At 41.4% G+C, this 22106-nt stretch overlaps 1 protein-coding gene across 1 annotated transcript in view; it reads right to left on the bottom strand.

The window, feature by feature from the left end:
* Nucleotides 1-21565, bottom strand: part of LNX1 (ligand of numb-protein X 1) — a 220692-nt gene extending 199127 nt beyond the window's left edge. Inside the window, exon 1 of the mRNA XM_059922988.1 lies at nucleotides 21383-21565. The gene's annotated coding sequence lies outside the window, so the exon portion shown is untranslated. The remainder of the gene's footprint in view (nucleotides 1-21382) is intronic.
* Nucleotides 21566-22106: the final 541 nt, after the last annotated feature.

Raw genomic sequence — 22106 nt, 5'->3', positions numbered from 1 at the left:
ACCACAGAAATTGTCTTTTAGTAATAGGAGTGGCTGTCACTGAGGAATGTCACAAAGAACTGTTAATTCTACTCTTTACTTTCCTTCTGTCCAGCCAGCTGAAAGAAGATAGATTTATGGAAGGAAGGGAGTTTGAGTGACAGGCACTCTGTCCATTCTTCTGATACTCTGTGAATTGAAATCAGCAGGAGCAAGAGGTCTGCATGGCATTATCTTGACCTTTCATATAACAATGTTCTCATAAGAGACGCCCTCATCTCTTATATATGGACACCAGGGAAAAAAGGGAAAACAACAGGCATTTTTGCATGGCCAGTGCTTATGTTAGTGTCTCGACAAAAGGGTTTTGAATGCATGACTGATCAGTGGGAAATACCATACTTCTGTGCATGTGTTGGTGAGGATATTGATCACTATATCACTCACAGTTCCCTTTCTAAAGTCTGATGTGGTCAATTTCTACTCCAAGTTTAGGTGAGGAAAGCTTTGTACCTATAAAGGAATGGCTTTCTTTCTTCCTTTCTGAAAATGAGGATGATGTCGTTGAACATATCTCCCTTTTGCTCTAGTTGCCAGGAAGTTCAGGTTTAAATCTGATGCCCAGCTCTACCAATGATGAAGGCTCTTGTGGCATGCACACTTGATTCTTATTTCCTCTGCTCTTGTTATCCTAATCTTATTTACATTTCCCCTGTTCCTAATTTAAATTCTTGATTATATTTCCCGTCATTGTATTGCAGAGTTCTTAGCCTCAGATGCCTCTAATTGCCAGGCAGGTAGCAGTAAATGACTGAAGTAAGTGGGGTAATAGGGCATGGAGTGGACTGTGGCAAACAGAGAGAGGTCCTTCCTGGCCATTCTACTCAAATAGCATTGTCCCCGTCCCCCATTGTCAATCTCTAGCCCCTAACCGTGCTTATTCATAGCATTTATCATTTTCTGCAATTATCTGATTTATCTGTTTACTCTCTCTTACCACTGCTATATCCCTAGCACCCAGAACAGTGCCTGGCACAGAACTGTCACCCAATCCACATCTGCTAGGTGGGTGAATCAAGGCATGAAAATGGGACCAGTGTGGCTAGGTTTTTACTACATTTTAACAGAATTTGAAATTTGGATTTTATATGAAATCTCCTGATTTTTAGATGTTGGTGGCAAGTATAAAAAATTAAAAACCCTCTGCTGGCCAGAAACGGGCCATGTTAGCATGAGCCACTGTTCTACTTTGTATGTGCCAGCTGTAGCCACCAGTTTCTCTGTGGAATGAAGTAGAACACAAATAAATAAAAACCCGCATCTATTTTATGGCTAATGAAGCACCATTGCCCTCTAGTATTTCATTATTGTTCTAATTTTACATATGAGGAAATTAAAGTCCCTGAGGGGATAAAGTGAACCGGTGAGCTTAGAGGTGGAGGAGACTTTGAAAGGCAGGGCTCCTCCGGGGTCAGAGCTGGCCTCCTGGTCAGATATTCAGGAACGAAGGAGGAAGAGCCCCTTCTTGTGTCAGTTCCTCTTTTCTTCCTGTCCTAGAACCAGGGGTTAGGTAGATGCTTCTCCCGACACAGGCTGTGACCTCGAATTCAGAGTCAGCCTCATGCTGGGTCTGTTTCTCTGCCTTTCAGGGCAGAAGGGACCATCAGTGTAGATGTTTCTTAAACTCCTTTCACATACCTGGCTCCCCTGCCTCCAGTCAAGAACTATAAGCTTAAAATGTTTTAGGAGCGTGTGCGAGTGTGCACACACACACACACACACAATTGAATAACCAAACACACCTTGCAGTGCCTCTTTCATTTCTGTATCTTCAATATGATGTTGATCTTATTTGTTTTAGGAGACAATCTCCTTATATCATTGGTAGAGTTGTAGGTTCTTTGTGATCTAGCAGACAATACCTCGTTTTTGAGAGCATGCCCAAGTTCTGACCAAGACTTATTTTCTTATGTATTTACCTTCTCAGAGAAAAGCTTTAAAATAAAAGTCCAGTATTGAAATTTAGGTCTCTAACATTTTTAGGAAACTCTGAGATGTGGAAAATTCTCTATAAATTATAGGATTTTTTTCCTTCTACAAGTTCGCCTAACCATTTTTTCCAGAATCCCTTTGTTAAGGAAAAAAAGCCAGGCTTTACTGGCATTTCTTAATTATTCTTTTAAATTGTGGTAAAATATACATAATATAAAATTGACCATTTTCACCATTTCTAAGGGTACATACGGCTCAGGGGTATTTAGTACACTCACATTATTGGGCAACGATCAGCACCATCCATCTCTAGGTCTCTTTTTCTCTCCCCAACCTGAAACTCTGTACCAATTAAACAAAAACTTCCCATTCCCTCCTCCCCCTTGGCAACCACTATTCCACTTTCTGTCTCTATGAATTTGACTACTCTATGTACCTCATATGAGTGGAATCATACAGTATTTGTCCCATTGTGATTGGTTTATTTCACTTAATATATGATGTCCTCAGCGTTCATCCATCTGTGGTATGTGTCAGAATTCCCTTCCTTTTAAAGTTTGAATAGTATTCCATTGTATGTTTATACCCCACTTTGTTTATTCATTCATCTGTCCATGGACATCTGGGTTTCTTCCATCCCTTGGCAATTGTGAATAATGCTTCTATGAACAAGGGTATACACATATCTGTTTGGGTTCCTGTTTTCAATTATTCTGGGTATATACCCAGAAATGGAAGTGCTGGTTCATACTGTAGTACTATTTTAAGTTTTTGAGGAATCACCATACCAATTTCCCATTTTCCACAGTGGTTGCCCCATTGTGCATTCCTACCAACAGTGCACAAGGGTTCCAATTTTTCCTCATCCTCGCTGACACTTGTTATTTTGCGGAATTTTTTTTTTTTTGAATTTTTTTTTTTTTTTTGATAGCAGACATTCTAATAGTTGTGAGGTGGTATTTCCTTTTCCTTGTGGTTTTGATTTGCATCTCCTAATAATTAGTGACACTGAGCATCTTTTCATGTGCTTATTTGCAATTTGTATATCTTCTTCGGAGAAACGTCTGTTTTGCCCTTTTAAAAATTGGGTTGTTTTTATTGTTGAGTTGTAGAAGTTCTTTATATAGTCTTCATATTAACTCCTTATCAAGTATATGGTTTGCAAATATTTTTCCCATGCCATGGGTTGCCTTGTCACTCTGTTGATTGTGTCTTTTGATGCTTAGAAGTTTTAAAGTATGATGCACTACTGACATTTCTGAGCTTCCACTTTTGGTTCCACCGGATCTCAGCGGATGTGAATTGTAGGGAAATGAGGACGGCCTCACAGCTCCATCATCAGAAGGCTAGAAGGCCACTGCTGAAATGCTGCCAACTCCTTTTCAAACAGACTTTCAGGACAGTTTCAAGAATCTCTTCATTCTCCACCCTTCCACCCCCAACACACATTCAGGGTGTAGAACTATTTTAACAATAATTGAATTTCAAGATGGTCCCCCTTCAGCTTCGGGGTGGCCTTGGTTGGTGCTGGGTTTGTCAGAACAATGTGACATGGTTATTGGCCTGGGCCTCAATGGGTGTGTATAACAGCCAGTCCTAACAGGTCTTGGTGAATAAACCAATAGAAGAGACGAGGTCTCCATAGTCTGTCTCCTCTGTAACGCTAGGACCTTTAGAGGCCAAAACAATGAAAAGATTGTGATGGCCTCCCATTCCTCCAAATATATGAAAAGTAAAACAACAGTAAGCCATAAAATGAGCTTACAGTAGGGCAATAAAGTTCTGATTTTTCTCAAAATAACAATTTCAGAGTTTCTTTTGAAATGCCCAAATCTATTCTTTTAAATTTCTCTTTCTTTTAATTAGTGGTATGTTTGCTGCCTCTGCTCTGCCAGTGACCTAATCTGTTTTTGATCCACCTATTGGGAAATAATAATAGCAGCTAATATTTATTATACGCTTTTTTTTATACAGCAGATTCTTATTAGTTATCTATTTTATGCATATTAGTGTATATATGTCAATCCCAATCTCCCAATTCATCCTACCACCACCACCACCAGCCCCCGCCTCTGCTTTCCCCCCTTGGTGTCCATACTTTTGTTCCCTATGTCTGTGTCTCTATTTCTGCCTTGCAAACCGGTTCATCTGTACCATTTTTCTAGATTCCACATATATGCGTTAATATATGGTATTTGTTTTTCTCTGACTTATTCACTCTGTATGACAGTCTCTAGGTCCATACACATCTCTACAAATGATGCGATTTAGTTCCTTTTTATGGCTGAGCAATATTCCATTGTATAAATGTACCACATCTTCTTCATCCATTCCTCTGTCAATGGGCATTTAGGTTGCTTCCATGACCTGGCTATTGTAAATACTGCTGCAATGAACATTGGGGTGCATGTGTTTTTTTGAATTATGGTTTTCTCTGGGTATATGCCCAGTAGTGGGATTGCTGGGTCATATGGTAATTCTATTTTTAGTTTTTTAAGGAACCTCTATACTGTTCTCCGTAGTGGCTGTATCAATTTACATTCCCACCAACAGTGCAAGAGGGTTCCCTTTTCTCCACACCCTCTCCAGCATTTATTGTTTCTAGATTTTCTGATGATGCCCATTCTAACTGGTGTGAGGTGATACCTCATTGTAGTTTTGATTTGCATTTCTCTAATAATTAATGATGTTGGGCAGCTTTTCATGTGTCTCTTGGCCATATGTATGTCTTCTTTGGAGAAATGTCTATTTAGGTCTTCTGCCCATTTTTTTGACTGGGTTGTTTGTTTTTTTGAACTGCATGAACTGTTTATATATTTGGAGATTAACCCTTCGTCCATTGATTCATTTGCAAATATTTTCTCCCATTCTGAGGGTTGTCTTTTCATCTTATTTATAGTTTCCTTTGCTGTGCAAAAGCTTCTAAGTTTCATTAGGTCTCATTTGTTTATTTTTGTTTTTATTTCCATTACTCTAGGAGGTGGGTGAAAAAAGTTCCTGCTGTGATTTATGTCAAAGAGTGTTCTTCCTATGTTTTCCTCTAAGAGTTTTATAGTGTCTGGTCTTACATTTAGGTCTCTAATCCATTTTGAGTTTATTTTTGTGTATGGTGTTAGGGAGTGTTTTAATTTCATTCTTTTACATGTAGCTGTCCAGTTTTCCCAGCACTACTTATTGAAAAGGCTGTCTTTTCTCCATTGTATATCCTTGCCTCATTTGTCATAGATTAGTTGACCATAGGTGCATGGGTTTATCTCAGAGCTTTCTAACCTGTTCCATTGATCTATATTTCTGTTTGTGCCAGTACCATATTGTCTTGATTACTGTAGCTTTGTAATATAGTCTGAAGTCAGGGAGTCTGATTCCACCAGTTCCGTTTTTTTCCTTCAAGATTCCTTTGGCTATTTGGGGTCTTTTGTGTTTCCATACAAATTTAAAGATTCTTTTGTTCTAGCTCTGCAAAAACATGCCATTGGTAATTTGATAGGGATTGCATTGAATCTGTAGATTGCTTTGGGTAGTATAGTCATTTTCACAATATTGATTCTTCCAATCCAAGAACATGGTGTATCTCTCCATCTGTCTGTGCCGTCTTTGATTTCTTTCATCACGGTCTTATAGTTTTCTGAATACAGGTCTTTTACCTCCTAGGTAGGTTTATTCCTAGGTATTTTATTCTTTTTGTTGCAATGGTGAATGGGATTGTTTACTTAATTTCTCTTCCTGATCTTTTGTTGTTAGTGTATAGGAATGCAAGAGATTTCTGTGCATTAATTTTGTATCCTGCTACTTTACCAAATTCATTGATTAGCTCTAGTAGTTTTCTGGTGGCATCTTTAGGATTCTCTATGTATAGTATCATGTCATCTGCAAACAGTGACAGTTTTACTTCTTCTTTTCCAATTTGTTTTCCTTTTATTTCTTTTTCTTCTCTGATTGCTGTGGCTAACACTTCCAAAACTATGTTGAATAATAGTGGCAAGAGTGGACAGCCTTGTCTTATTCCTGATCTTAGAGGAAATGCTTTCAGTTTTTCACCATTGAGAATGATGTTTCTTGTGGGTTTGTCGTATACGGACTTTATTATGTTGAGGTAGGTTCTCTCTATGCCCACTTTCTGGAGAGGTTTTATCATAAATGGGTGTTGAATTTTGTCAAAAGCCTTTTCTGCATCTATTGAGATGATCAAAAGGTTTGTATTCTTCAATTTGTTAATATGGTGTATCACATTGATTGATTTGCATATACTGAAGAATCCTTGCATGCCTGGGATAAATCCCACTTGATCATGGTGTATGATCATTTTAATGTGCTGTTGGATTCTGTTTGCTAGTATTTTGTTGAGGATTTTTGCATCTATATTCATCAGTGATCTTGGTCTGTAATTTTCTTTTTTTGTAGTACCTTTGTCTGGTTTTGGTGTCAGGGTGATGGTGGCCTCACAAAATGAGTTTGGGAGTGTTCCTTCCTCTGCAATTTTTTGGAAGAGTTTGAGAAAGATGGGTGTTAGCTCTTCTCTAAATGTTTGATAGAATTCACCTGTGAAGCCATCTGGTCCTGGATTTTTGTTTGTTGGAAGATTTTTAATCACAGTTTCAATTTCATTACTTATGATTTGTCTGTTCATATTTTCTATTTCTTCCTGGTTCAGTCTTGGAAGGTTATACCTTTCTAAGAATTTGTCCATTTCTTCCAGGTTGTCTATTTTATTGGCATAGAGTTGCTTGTAGTAGTCTCTTATGATGCTTTGTATTTCTGCGGTGTCCATTGTAACTTCTCCTTTTTCATTTCTAATATTATTGATTTGAGTCCTCTCCCTCTTTTTCTTGATGAGTCTGACTAAAATTTGTCAATTTTTTTTATCTTCTCAAAGAACCGCTATTAGTTTTATTGACTTTGCTATTGTTTTCTTTGTTTCTATTTCATTTATTTCTGCTCTGATCTTTATGATTTCTTTCCTTCTACTAACTTTGGGTTTGTTTGTTCTTCTTTCTTAGTTCCTTTAGGTGAAAGGTTAGATTGTTTATTTGAGATTTTTCTTGTTTCTTGAGGTAGGCTTGTATAGCTATAAACTTCCCTCTTAGAACTGCTTTTGCTGCATCCCATAGGTTTTGGATTGTTGCGTTTTCATTGTCATTTGCCTGTAGGTATTTTTTGATTTCCTCCTTGATTTCTTCAGTGATCTCTTGGTTATTTAGTAATGTATTGTTTGGCCTCTATGTGTTTGTGTTTCTAATGGCTTTTTTTCCCTGTAATTTGTTTCTAATCTCATAGCATTGTGGTCAGAAAAGATGCTTGATATGATTTCAATTTTCTTAAATTTACCAAGGTTTGATTTGTGACCCAAGATGTGATCTATCCTGGAGAATGTTCTGTGTGCACTTGTGAAGAAAGTGTAATCTGCTGTTTTTGGATGGAATGTCCTATAAATATCAGTGAAATCTCTCTGGTCTATTGTGTCATTTAAAGCTTCTGTTTCCTTATTAATTTTCTGTCTGCATGATCTATCCATTGGTGTAAGTGAGGTGTTACAGTGCCCCACTATTATTGTGTTACTGTCAATTTCCTCTTTTATAGCTCTTAGCATTTGCCTTATGTATGGAGGTGCTCCTATGTTGGGTGCATATGTATTTATAATTGTTATATCTTCTTCTTGGATTGATCCCTTGATCATCATGTAGTACCCTTCCTTGTCTCTTGTAACATTCTTTATTTTAAAGTCTATTTTATCTGATATGAGTATTGCTACTACAGCTTTCTTTTGATTTCCATTTGCATGGAATATCTTTTTCCATCCCCTCACTTTCAGTCTGTATGTGTCCCTAGGTCTAAAGTGGGTCTCTTGTAGACAGCATATATATGGGTCTTGTTTTTGTATCCATTCAGCGAGCCTGTGTCTTTCGGTTGGAGTATTTAATCCATTCACATTTAAGGTAATTAAAGATATGTATGTTCCTATTACTGTTTTCTGAATTGTTTTGGGTTGTTTTTGTAGGTTCTTTTCTTCTCTTGTGTTTCCCACTTAGAGAAGTTCCTTTAGCATTTGTTTAGAGCTGGTTTGGTGGTGCTGAATTCTCTTAGCTTTGGCTTGTCTGTAAAGGTTTTAATTTCTCTGTCAAATCTGAATGAGATCCTTGCCGGGTAGAATCTTAGTTTTAGGTTGTTCTCTTTCATCACTTTAAATATATCATGCCACTCCCTTCTGGCTTGTAGAGTTTCTGCTGAGAAATCAGCTAAACTTATAGGAGTTCCTTTATATGTTATTTGTTGTTTTTCCCTTGTTGTTTTCAATGATTTTTCTTTGTCTTCAATTTTGTCAATTTGATTACTGTGTGTCTTGGCATGTTTCTCCTTGGGTTTATCCTGCCTGGGACTCTCTGTGCTTCCTGGACTTGGGTGGTTATTTCCTTTCCCACGTTAGGGAAGTTTTCGACTATAATCTCTTCAAATATGTTCTCGGGTCCTTTCTCTCTCTCTTCTCCTTCTGGGACCCCCATAATGTTGCATTTAATATTGTCCCAGAGATCTCAGGATGTCTTCATTTCTTTCCATTCTTTTTTCTTTATTCTGTTCTGTGGCAGTGAATTCCACCATTGTGTCTTCCAGGTCACTTATCTGTTCTTCTGCCTCAGTTATTCTGTTATTGATTCCTTCTAGTGTATTTTTCATTTCAGTTATTGTGTTGTTCATCTCTGTTTGTTTGTTCTTTAATTCTTCTAGGTCTTTGTTAAACATTTCTTGCATCTTCTGATTTGTGCTCCATTCTTTTTCCGAAGGTCCTGGATCAACTTCACTATCATTATTCTGAAGTCTTTTGCTGGACGGTTGCCTATTTCCACTTCATTTAACTGCTTTTCTGGGGTTTTATCTTGTTCTTTCATCTGGTACATAGTCCTCTGCCTTTTCATTTTGTCTGTCTTTCTGTGAATGGGGTTTTCTTTCCACAGGCTGCAGGATTGTAGTTCTTCTTGCTTCTGCTGTCTGCCCTCTCTGTTATATGTTTTTTATATGCTATGTATTTTTCTGTGCACTATGTAAAATCACTAATTTAATCATTATGTCAATCCCATGATGTAAGTACGATTATAATCTCCAGTTTTACAGTGAAAGAAACTGAGGCACAAAACAGTCACTTGCCTAAGATCACACAGCTAGTAAGTGGCAGAGTCAGGATTTGAACCGAGAAAGTTGGGCTCCAGAGCTTCATGTCCTAAAGTCTAAAATCCAACCATGGTAATAAAGACACAGATGTAAAGAATGGACTTGAGGACATGGGGAGGGGGAAGGGTGAGCTGGGAAGAAGTTAGAGAGTGGCACTGACATATATACACTTCCAGATGTAAAATAGATAGCTAGTGGGAAACAGCCGCATAGCACAGGGAGATCAGCTCAGTGGTTTGTGTCCACCTAGAGGGGTAGGATAGGGAGGGTGGGAGGGAGACGCAAGAGGGAGGGGATATGGGGATATATGTATACATATAGCTGATTCACTTTGTTATACAGCAGGAACTAACACAACAATGTAAAGCAATTTTACTCCAATAAAGATGGTTAAAAAAAAAATCCAACCATGTTAACCTGGCAAGTGTGACACACATCCACCAACCTGCACCTGCCTTTTCAGCCCCTCCCCTTGCCTCTGGCCCTTCCACACACTTTTCCCTATGCTTCCTCTCCTGCCCTGCCTTACCTTGTTAATCCCTGCCCATTCAGGTTTCCCCTCGGGCATCTTCTCTCTGCCCACCCCATCTAGGTTAGGTGCCCTCTAGGATAGGTGCAGGCTGTTCAGACAGCTCACATTGCACTTTGCTGCACAGATTTATAACTGTCTGACTCTTGTCTGCATCTCACGGTGGACTGAGAGTTCCCTGAGGGCTGAGACCAAGGCTTTAAATCTTTATGTTCCAACCTAGCCAAGTACCTCGTTTCGAGTAAGTGCTTACTATCTAGTTTTAAATAAATAAATAAGGCAGAGCCCAGACTAGGACTCAGAATAGAAAAAGGAGCAGTGATTGCCCAAATAGTAGTTTTCAACCTGGAAATATTGTTGGTACCCTGAGTAGACAGTGAGCAGCCCATGTCCATATAGACTGGAACAGTGTTGAATGGAATAGAATCAGTAGTGTGAACCTCATGCCTTCAGTCCTGGTACTGGGGACATATGCCCAATTCGTACGGAAGAGACTGCTCCCCACAAAGCAAAGACAGTGACAACACATACACAAATGCTGACCATGGGTCACAGAATGACTTTTTTTGAGTTTTTCAAAAATGTTAAAAGTGAATGAATATCTTCTTTACCTTCCCTTCTCTTCCTAAATAATTCAGTCCTTAAAGCTATTATGTGGAGAGATAGGGCAAGATGGCGGAAGAGTAAGACGCGGAGATCACCTTCCTTCCCACAGATAAATTAGAAATACATCTACACGTGGAACTGCTCCTACAGCACACCCATTGATCGCTAGCAGAAGACGTCAGACCTCCCAAAAGGCAAGAAACTCCCCATCTACTTGGGTAGGGCAAAAGAAAAAAGAAATAACAGAGACAAAAGAATAGGGACGACACCTGCACCAGTGGGAGGGAACTGTGAAGGAGGAAAGGTTTCCACACACTAGGAAGCCCCTTCGTGGGTGGAGCCTGAGGGTGGCAGAGGGGGGAAGCTTCGGAGCCACGGAGGAGAGTGCAGCCACAGGGGTGCGGAGGGCAAAGCGGAGAGATCCCCGCACAGAGGCTCGGCGCCGAGCAGCACTCACCAGGCCGAGAGGCTTGTCTGCTCACCCACCGGGTCGGGCGGGGCTGGGAGCTGAGGCTCGGGCTTCGGTCGGATCGCAGGGAGAGGACTGGGGTTGGCGGCGTGAACACAGCCTGAAGGGGCAAGTGCGCCACAGCTAGCCGGGAGGGAGTCCAGGAAAAAGTCTGCAGCTGCCGAAGAGGCAAGAGACTTTTTCTTCCCTCTTTGTTTCCTGGTGCGCGAGGAGAGGGGATTCAGAGTGCCGCCTAAACGAGCTCCAGAGACGGGCGCGAGCCGCGGCTATCAGCGCGGACCCCAGAGACAGGCATGAGACGCTAAGGCTGCTGCTGCCGCCACCAAGAAACCTGTGTGCGAGCACAGGTCACTGTCCACACCGCCCCTCCTGGGAGCCGGTGCAGCCCACCACGGCCAGGCTCCCGTGATCCAGGGACAACTTCCCCGGGAGAACGCACGGCGCGCCTCGGGCTGGTGCAACGTCATGCCGGCCTCTGACCCCACAGGCTCGCCCTGCCTCCGTACCCTTACCTCCCCCTGGCCTGAGTGAGCCAGAGCCCCCGAATCAGCTGCTACTTTAACCCCGTCCTGTGTGAGGGAAAAACAGACGCCCTCAGGCGACCTACATGCAGAGGCGGGTCCAAATCCAAAGCTGAACCCTGGGAGCTGTATGAACAAAGAAGAGAAAGGGAAATCTCTCCCAGCAGCCTCAGAAGCAGCGGATTAAAGCTCCACAAACAACTTGATGTGCCTGCATCTGTTGAATACCTGAATAGACAACGAATCATCCCAAATTCAGGAGGTGGACTTTGGGAGTAGGCTATATTAATTTTTCCCCTTTTCCTTTTTTTGTGAGTGTATATGTGTATGCTTCTGGGTGAGATTTTGTCTGTATAGCTTTGCTTTATAATAGCTTTATTTTATTTCATCCTCTTTCTTTCTTTCTATTTTTTCTCCCTTTTACTCTGAGCCGTGTGGATGAAAGGCTCTTGGTGCTCCAGCCAGGCATCAGGGCTGTGCCTCTGAGGTGGGAGAGCCAACTTCAGGACACTGGTCCATAAGAGACCTCCCAGCTCCATGTAATACCAAACGGCGAAAATCTTTCAGAGATCTCCATCTCAACATCAAGACCCAGCTTCACTCAATGACCAGCAAGCTACAGTGCTGGACACCCTATGCCAAACAACTAGCAAGACAGGAACACAACCCCATCCATTAGCAGAGAGGCTGCCTAAAATCATAATAAGGCCACAGACACCCCAAAACACACCACCAAACGTGGACGTGCCCACCAGAAAGACAAGATCCAGCCTCATCCACCAGACCACAGGCACTAGTTCCCTCCACCAGGAAGCCTACACAACCCACTGAACCAACCTTAGCCACTGGGGACAGATACCAGAAACAACGGGAACTACGAACCTGCAGCCTGTGAGAAGGAGACCCCAAACACAGTAAGAGAAGCAAAATGAGAAGACAAAAAAACACACAGCAGATGAAGGAGCAGGGTCAAAATACACCAGACCTTACAACTGAAGAGGAAATAGGTAGTCTACCTGAAAAAGAATTCAGAATAATGATAGTAAGGATGATCCAAAATCTTGGAAATAGAAGAGACAAAATGCAAGAAACATTTAACAAGGACGTAGAAGAACTAAAGAGGAACCAAGCAACGATGAAAAACAAAATAAATGAAATTAAAAATACTCTAGATGGGATCAATAGCAGAATAACTGAGGCAGAAGAATGGATAAGTGACCTGGAAGATAAAATGGTGGAAATAACTACTGCAGAGCAGAATAAAGAAAAAAGAATGAAAAGAACTGAGGACAGTCTCAGAGACCTCTGGGACAACATTAAACACACCAACAGTCGAATTATAGGGGTCCCAGAAGAAGAAGAGAAAAAGAAAGGGACTGAGAAAATATTTGAAGAGATTATAGATGAAAACTTCCCTAATATGGGAAAGGAAATAGTTAATCAAGTCCTGGAAGCACAGAGAGTCCCATACAGGATAAATCCAAGGAGAAACACGCTAAGACACATATTAATCAAACTATCAAAAATTAAATATAAAGAAAACATATTAAAAGCAGCAAGGGAAAAACAACAAATAACACACAAGGGAATCCCCATAAGGTTAACAGCTGATCTTTCAGCAGAAACTCTGCAAGCCAGAAGGGAGTGGCAGGATATACTTAAAGTGATGAAGGAGAAAAACCTACAGCCAAGATTACTCTACCCAGCAAGGATCTCATTCAGATTTGATGGAGACATTAAAACCTTTACAGACAAGCAAAAGCTGAGAGAGTTCAGCACCACCAAACCAGCTTTACAACAAATGCTAAAGGAACTTCTCTAGGCAGGAAACACAAGAGAAGGAAAACACCTACAATAACAAACCCAAAACATTTAAGAAAATGGGAATAGGAACATACATATCAATAATTACCTTAAATGTAAATGGATTAAATGCTCCCACCAAAAGACACAGACTGGCTGAATGGATACAAAAACAAGACCCATATATATGCTGTCTACAAGAGACCCACTTCAGACCTAGAAACACATACAGACTGAAAGTGAGGGGATGGAAAAAGATATTCCATGGAAATGGAAATCAAAAGAGAGCTGGAGTAGCAATACTCATATCAGACAAAATAGACTTTAAAATAAAGAGTATTACAAGAGACAAAGAAGGACACTATATAATGATCAAGGGATCGATCAGAGAGGAAGGTATAACAATTGTAAATATTTATGCACCCAACATAGGAGCACCTCAATACATAAGGCAAATACTAACAGCCATAAAAGGGGAAATTGACAGCAACACAATCATAGTAGGGGACTTTAACACCCCACTTTCACCAATGGACAGATCACCCAAAATGAAAATAAATCAGGAAACACAAGCTTTAAATGATACATTAAACAAGATGGACTTAATTGATATTTATAGGACATTCCACCCAAAAACAACAGAATACACATTTTTCTCAAGTGCTCATGGAACATTCTCCAGGATAGAGCATATCTTGGGTCACAAATCAAGCCTTGGTAAATTTAAGAAAATTGAAATCGTATCAAGTATCTTTTCCGACCACAACGCTATGAGACTAGATATCAATTACAGGAAAAGATCTGTAAAAAATACAAACACCTGGAGGCTACACAATACACTACTTAATAACGAAGTGATCACTGAAGATATCAAAGGGGAAATCAAAAAATACCTAGAAACAAATGACAATGGAGACACGATGACCCAAAAACTATGGGATGCAGCGAAAGCAGTGCTAAGAGGGAAGTTTATAGCAATACAATCCTACCTTAATAAACAGGAAACATCTCGAATAAACAACCTAACCTTGCACCTAAAGCAATTAGAGAAAGAAGAACAAAAAAACCCCCAAAGCTAGCAGAAGGAAAGAAATCATAAAGATCAGATCAGAAATAAATGAAAAAGAAATGAAGGAAACAACAGCAAAAATCAATGAAACTAAAAGCTGGTTCTTTGAGAAGATAAACACAATTGATAAACCATTAGCCAGACTCATCAAGAGAAAAAGGGAGAAGACTCAGATCAATAGAATTAGAAATGAAAAAGGAGAAGTAACCACTGACACTGCAGATATACAAATGATCATGAGAGATTACTACAAGCAACTCTATGCCAATAAAATGGACAACCTGGAAGAAATGGACAGATTCTTAGAAATGCACAACCTGCCAAGACTGAACCAGGAAGAAATAGAAAATATGAACAGACCAATCACAAGCACTGAAATTGAAACTGTGATTAAAAATCTTCCAACAAACAAAAGTCCAGGACCAGATGGCTTCACAGGCGAATTCTATCAAACATTTAGAGAAGAGCTAACACATATACTCCTCAGACTCTTCCAAAATATTGCAGAGGGAGGAACACTCCCCGACTCATTCTACGAGGCCACCATCACCCTGATACCAAAACCAGACAAAGATGTCACAAAGAAAGAAAACCACAGGCCAATATCACTGATGAACATAGATGCAAAAATCCTCAACAAAATATTAGCAAACAGAATCCAACAGCACATTAAAAGGATCATACATCATGATCAAGTGGGGTTTATTCCAGGAATGCAAGGATTCTTCAATATATGCAAATCAATCAACGTGATACATCATAGTAACAAATTGAAGGAGAAAAACCATATGATCATCTCAATAGATGCAGAGAAAGCTTTCGACAAAATTCAACACCCATTTATGATAAAAGCCCTGCAGAAAGTAGGCATAGAGGGAACTTTCCTCAACATAATAAAGGCCATCTATGACAAACCCACAGCCAACATTGTCCTCAATGGTGAAAAACTGAAACCATTTCCACTAAGATCAGGAACAAGACAAGGTTGCCCACTCTCACCACTATTATTCAACATAGTTTTGGAAGTGTTAGCCACAGCAATCAGAGAAGAAAAAGAAATAAAAGGAATCCAAATCGGAAAAGAAGAAGTAAAGCTGTCACTGTTTGCAGATGACATGATACTATTCATAGAGAATCCTAAAGATGCTACCAGAAAACTACTAGAGCTAATCAATGAATTTGGTAAAGTAGCAGGATACAAAATTAATGCACAGAAATCTCTTGCATTCCTATACACCAATGATGAAAAATCTGAAAGTGAAATTAAGAAAACACTCCCGTTTACCATTGCAACAAAAAGAATAAAATACCTAGGAATAAACCTACCTAAGGAGACAAAAGACCTGTATGCAGAAAATTATAGGACACTGATGAAAGAAATTAAAGATGATACAAATAGATGGAGAGATATACCATGTTCTTGGATTGGAAGAATCAACATTGTGAAAATGACTCTACTACCCAAAGCAATCTACAGATTCAATGCAATCCCTATCAAACTACCACTGGCATTTTTCACAGAACTAGAACAAAAAATTTCACAATTTGTATGGAAACACAAAAGTCCCCGAATAGCCAAAACAATCTTGAGAACGAAAAATGGAGCTGGAGGAATCAGGCTCCCTGACTTCAGACTATATTAGAAAGCTACAGTAATCAAGATAGTTTGGTACTGGCACAAAAACAGAAATATAGATCAATGGAACAGGATAAGAAAGCCCAGAGATAAACCCACACACATATGGTCACCTTATCTTTGATAAAGGAGGCAAGCATATACAGTGGAGAAAAGACAGCCTCTTCAATAAGTGGTGCTGGGAAAATTGGACAGGTACATGTAAAAGTATGAAATTAGAACACTCCCTGACACCATACATAAAAGTAAACTCAAAATGGATTAAAGACCTAAGTGTAAGGCCAGACACTATCAAACTCTTAGAGGAAAACATAGGCAGAACACTCCATGACATAAATCACAGCAAGATCCTTTTGACCCACCTCCTAGAGAAATGGAAATAAAAACAAAAATAAACAAATGGGACCTAATGAAACTTAAAAGCTTTTGCACAGCAAAGGAAACCATAAACAAGACCTAAAGACAACCCTCAGTATGGGAGAAAATATTTGCAAATGAAGCAACTGACAAAGGATTAATCTCCAAGATTTACAAGCAGCTCATGCAGCTCAATAACAAAAAAACAAACAGCCCAATCCAAAAATGGGCAGAAGACCTAAATAGACATTTCTCCAAAGAAGATATACAGATGGCCAACAGACACATGAAAGAATGCTCAACATCATTAATCATTAGAGAAATGCAAATCAAAACTACAACGAGGTATCATCTCACACCGGTCAGAATGGCCATCATCAAAAAATCTAGAAACAATAAATGCTGGAGAGGGTGTGGAGAAAAGGGAACACTCTTGCACTGTTGGTGGGAGTGTAAATTGATACAGCCACTATGGAGAACAGTATGGAGGTTCCTTAAAAAACTAAAAATAGAACTACCATAGGACCCAGCAATCCCACTACTGGGCATATACCCTGAGAAAACCATAATTCAAAAAGAGTCATGTACCAAAATGTTCATTGCAGCTCTATTTACAATAGCCAGGACATGGAAGCAACCTAAGTGTCCATCATCGGATGAATGGACAAAGAAGATGTGGCACATATATACAATGGAATATTACTCAGCCATAAAAAGAAATGAAATGGAGGTATTTGTAATGAGGTGGATGGAGTTAGAGTCTGTCATACAGAGTAGATAGCTAGTGGGAAGCAGCCGCATAGCACAGGGAGATCAGCTTGGTGCTTTGTGACCACCTAGAGGGGTGGGATCGGGAGGGTGAGAGGGAGGGAGACACAAGAGGGAAGAGATATGGGAACATATGTATATGTATAACTGATTCACTTTGTTATAAAGCAGAAACTAACACACCATTGTAAAGCAATTATACTCCAATAAAGATGTTTTAAAAAAAAAAAAAAAAAAAGCTATTATGTGGGCTGAGTAAGGCAGTCACCCTTGTGTGGGGGTGGAGGAGATATGGTGGCCCAGACAGGGTAAGGAGATCAGCCACAGAGAAGGGCTGACCCACACAAGGGCCGGAGCCTGGATGGGCAGCGTCAGAATCCAAGCGGGATGAGGAGGGCACGTGTGTGGGGAAGGGGGCAGGGGTCATGATAGCAGCTGGTTACATTCAGGGGACTGATCAAATAAGCAAGTGTATTAAGGATAATGGAAATCAGGCTCCATAAGTGTTAGAGAAGGAACTTACAATATGGAAAGGGAGAAAGCTAGGATGAGCCCTGTGGTGCTGGATTGGAATTGGAAGTACCAGAGTGAATTTATGGTTTCCAGTATATAGGGATCATCTACAGAAATAATATAGATGTATATATACACACACTAGCTCTGTCCACTGAAAGACTCAGGGAACAGCAATACCTAAATTAGCAGTGAGCACACCGGGCAGTCAGAATTGGCATTCTAAATAATCCCACACATAATGGAACCAGAGCTCCTTGGAGAAATAGCTAATTTTAAAGCTGGAACAGGGCTTCCCTGGTGGCGCAGTGGTTGAGAATCTGCCTGCTAATGCAGGGGACACGGGTTCGAGCCCTGGTCTGGGAAGATCCCACATGCCGCGGAGCAACTAGGCCCGTGAGCCACAACTACTGAGCCTGCGCGTCTGGAGCCTGTGCTCCGCAACGAGAGAGGCCGCAATAGTGAGAGGCCCGCGCACCGCGATGAAGAGTGGCCCCCGCTTGCCACAACTAGAGAAAGCCCTCGCACAGAAACGAAGACCCAACACAGCCAAAACTAACTAAATAAATAAATTAAAAAAAAAAAAAAAAAAAAGCTGGAACATGTTATTGTAACAGGAAGTAAAGAAGTGTTCAAATGATGATGGGAACATGTCAAAAGGGCACACTGACAGCTTGGGAATGAGATATTTACATAATTTCAAGGTCCTTTTCTAAGAACACTTATTAATTTTAAAAAAGGAAGAAGAGTAACTTTCCAGTGGAGTACCCTAGCAGACACCACTTTAATCAAGTGATCTCAGTGAAATTTAAAATCATCTGCCGCCTGATAGGATGCAATGGGAAGAACACAACATCACTTCTGTGATATTCTTGCCAAAGTTGTAGAACTTGAATCTAAACGTGAGGAAATTCAGACAAACCCCAAGGGAGGAACATTCTACAGAATAACTAGCCTGTAGTTTTTAAAAGTGTCAAGGTCATGAAAGTGAAAGAAATACCGAGGAAAGGTTGCATATTGGAGCAGACTAAGGAGATGTGACAACTAAATGCAGTGCTTGATTCGAAAGTACTCTTTTTGCTATCAAGGCTATTATTGGGACAACTGACAAAAACTTGAACTGATCTGAGGATCCAATGACAATGAAAACTTACTGGGGTCTGAGGATTAGATAATAGTAATGTATCAACGTTAAGTTCCTGATTCTGTGGTTGTGTAGGAGAATGTCCTTGTTTATGGGAAATGCACACTAAAGTATTTGGGGAAGATGAGGCATCATTTTGGCAGCTTATTCTCAAAGGGTTCAGGAAAAATATAGTATAAAATTCTTTGTAGTATACGTGAAACTTTTCTGTAAGTTTGAGATTTTTCAAAATAATCTATACCTATATCTATACCTATGGCTACATCTACATGTAATGGATACCTTAGGTTGGAATTATAATGTTTTTCAGACTTGCCAGGACACAGGTACCCAGAGGCTGCTTTGGGAGGACAAAGCTTGGAGTGGCTGCCCCGAGAGTAGAATCAGGGTGTGTCTACTACATGTTGGTTCTCTGCTGAGGTGAAGGAGATGGGCATTCTCACCCCACTCATTTAGTAAAGAATGGACAGATTCCTGAATGACTAGAGAGAGAGAACACAGTATCTATAGGGCTGATCACGCCGGCCACTTGACTTATCTGATGATGGGCTCCCTGCCAGAACCAAGGAAGTAGAAACATTGAGGGCCTGTCTGTCCTCTGGGGAAGTCTGTGGGATAACTAAGGCCCAGTTCTTTAGTGTCTATCTGGAATGTGGATTGTGCAGGGGATCCCATGTTCATTTGAGGCTTGGCCTAAAATGCTGATAATAAACACCACTGCCTATTGGGCACCTTCTAAGGGTCAGAAACTGGGATAGGTGGCTCATGTGTTCTTTTTATAATCATCACAATGGTTCTCCTTTTAAAGTATTGTCCCCATCTTATAGATGAGGAAATCAAGCTTGGAAAGGCTTAGTAACAGGCTCATTGTTATGGGTTGAATTGTATTCCCCCAGATGCATGTGCTGAAGCCCTGTATCTCAGAATGTGGCTGGATTTGGAGATAGGGCCCTGAAAGAGGTGATTAAGTTAAAAAGAGGTCCTTAGAGTGGACCCTAATCCAACTGATTGGTGTCCTTAGAAGAAAAAAAAAAATTTGGACATGCAGAGGGACACCGAGGGTACAGGTGCACAGAGGAACGACCATGCAAGGACACAGCAAAAAGGTGGCTGTCTGCAAGCCAAGGAGAGTGGCCTAACCCTGATGTTGGACTTCTAGGCTCCAGAACTATGACAAAATACGTTTCTGCTGTTTAAGCCATGCAGGCTGTGGTATTTTGTTATGGCAGCCTGAGCAGACTGGCATGGTTATGCTAGGCATCTGGTGGAGATGAAGCTGGTATTCAAAATCAAATCCGTGTAGCTCTGTTCTATGTCACCTTCCTACACACAGGGCCTCTGCTGTGAAAATTCTTCCCACCTCCTCCAACAGGCCGCCCAGAACAACCATCCAAAATCTCACCGACTGAGCAGATCCCTCCTCTGCCGTCCCACAGCCCTTACCACACTGCATAGAGTTAGTGGCACACAACTAACTCACAATACTGTGATCAAATTGAGAGTAGGGCTCCCTTCATCTGCATCCCCGGCATGTCCCACGGAGTCAGGCACATGGTATTTAAGTAGTTAGTATGTACTGAGCACTTACGTGCCAGCAAAGATTTTACATGCATTATCTCATTTAAACCTGAAGACAACTCCTTGAGGTAGGTACTGCCATTATTCCCATTTTACATATCAAAAAACTGAGGTCAGAGGGGTTAACTGAGTTACCCCAGGACATAGAGCTAGTAGGTGGTGGAACCAGGATTCATGTCCAGGTGGTCTAATTCCCCGGTCCGTGCTCTGCAACCCCTGCCCTGCTGTCACAGTCTTGCTGTAAATGCCCACTCCCTCCCTACCTGGGGGGGCCGTGTTGATCTGAAAAGCTCTCCTTCAGTACAAGTCCGTACTTCATGCTAAGCCCAAGTGTGAAGCTCCCCTCCTGTGGAGAGCCTTCTCACACACTACCTCCCCTCTCAGGCCCCGCTCTGTACTCCTTCAGCACCTCCTGGGCATACGGTCTGCACCACGCCCTGACATGTGACCCAGAGCTGGGCATTGGGGCCATCACTTAGCGACATTTGTTGAACTGGCATCCATGCCCAGGGATGGAAGTAAACAGGGATACGTAACATGGTGGCGTAGTCCTGGATACTGTGACTCTCCACATCTGGATTATCTAGGAGAGTTCCAGTTGCTAAAATCCCATCCTCTCATCAGATCGTTTGCCAGAATATGTGGCAGAGAGTGTAGTCTGGTATTTGGTTTAGAAAGCAGAGTCACCATTCTACTGAAAAGAGGCAGGAGTGGAGACGAGGTGAGAGGTCTGTCACTCACCTCCCTACGTGCTGCTGGGCAAAGCACGATTTCTCTGGACCTAAGTGTCTCCGAGGGTAAAATTGCAGCGGCAATGCCCATTTCTCCGGTAGAAATGGGACAAAACCTGTGAATGTGTTTTCAATACTGATGAAGAATAAAGTTATATAAACCCAGTCACCGTTAGTGGGATTGCTTACGCTTTTACTGACCTGTTTTGGCCAGTAAAAAATGAAATAAAAACGTAGTTTTTATTTTTGAAAGTAAAGGAAGAGGTGTCCATGAAGAATGCAGAAAAAAATCGAACATAAAGAGAGCAAATGTCCTGAGGCCTTTCTAGAGTGCTTTGAAAAAGACAGAACTAGATATTCCTAGGTTCTTCTCAACAAGCTGGGGTGTGCGTGTGTGTGTGTGTGTGTGTGTGTGAGTGTGTGTGTGTGTGTAGTGGGCTGGGTGGAGGCTGGGCTGCGGTAGTCAGGGGCAAACTTCTCCCCAGTTGCCTGAGATACCACCCTCGGGAGGAGGCAGGCCTCTTACCTTTGCCGCATTGCGGATCAGTTTCCAGCCGCGTGAGGCCTCCAGGTAAAGTCCATTTGGGAGCTGCGTTTTTCTGACTCAGCAGTAGCCCAGGAAAATTTCCCTTCTCTTTCCTGTGCCCCGTCTTCCAGACATGCACGAGAACCACTCTGCCCTGGAGTTAATCAGCTGGTCCTGTGGCCCTGCTGCAGGCTGTGCACAGAGCTGATGCATAAACCTGAGAGCAGCCTCTGGGGAGCTTCCAGGGAGAGCGGCCCCCACAGGGCAGCCACTCAGGAGCATCGACGACAAGTCTGCTCTGGTTTGGATGGGGCCGGGGCTCCCTCCAACTTCCTTTCGCTCTCGCCAAAGCCGGGATCCTTTTGTTCACCTTTAGGGCTGCCAAGTCAGGCCTACCGCACCCCTGGATGTTGTTTTCCTGCAGGCAATGGGAAAATGAGCTTGGAGCCAGGGAAGGGAAATTAACAAGGAAATAAACACAGGGTCACTGCCCCTCCATGTCCTCACCAGACTGGGACATCATCGTGCTGGGACCACTTCCTAAAGAGGCAGGAGCTGGCTGCTGCCGGGATGGACCTCAGAGTCCCAGACATCTTTTAATTTTTATATATGTAAAGAAGTGTGCATTTATATCAGAAGTGTGAGATCTGTATCGGACAAATCAAGCAATCCTGACCGCTCCAATGTCTTGCCAAATCTTTCAAAGGTTTTCCATAGGCAGCCT

Source organism: Balaenoptera ricei, chromosome 5 (assembly GCF_028023285.1).
Source record: "Balaenoptera ricei isolate mBalRic1 chromosome 5, mBalRic1.hap2, whole genome shotgun sequence".
Taxonomy (NCBI): domain Eukaryota; kingdom Metazoa; phylum Chordata; class Mammalia; order Artiodactyla; family Balaenopteridae; genus Balaenoptera; species Balaenoptera ricei.
The sequence above is the reverse complement of the archived record's forward strand: the minus strand, read 5'-3'. Positions and strand labels throughout refer to the sequence as shown.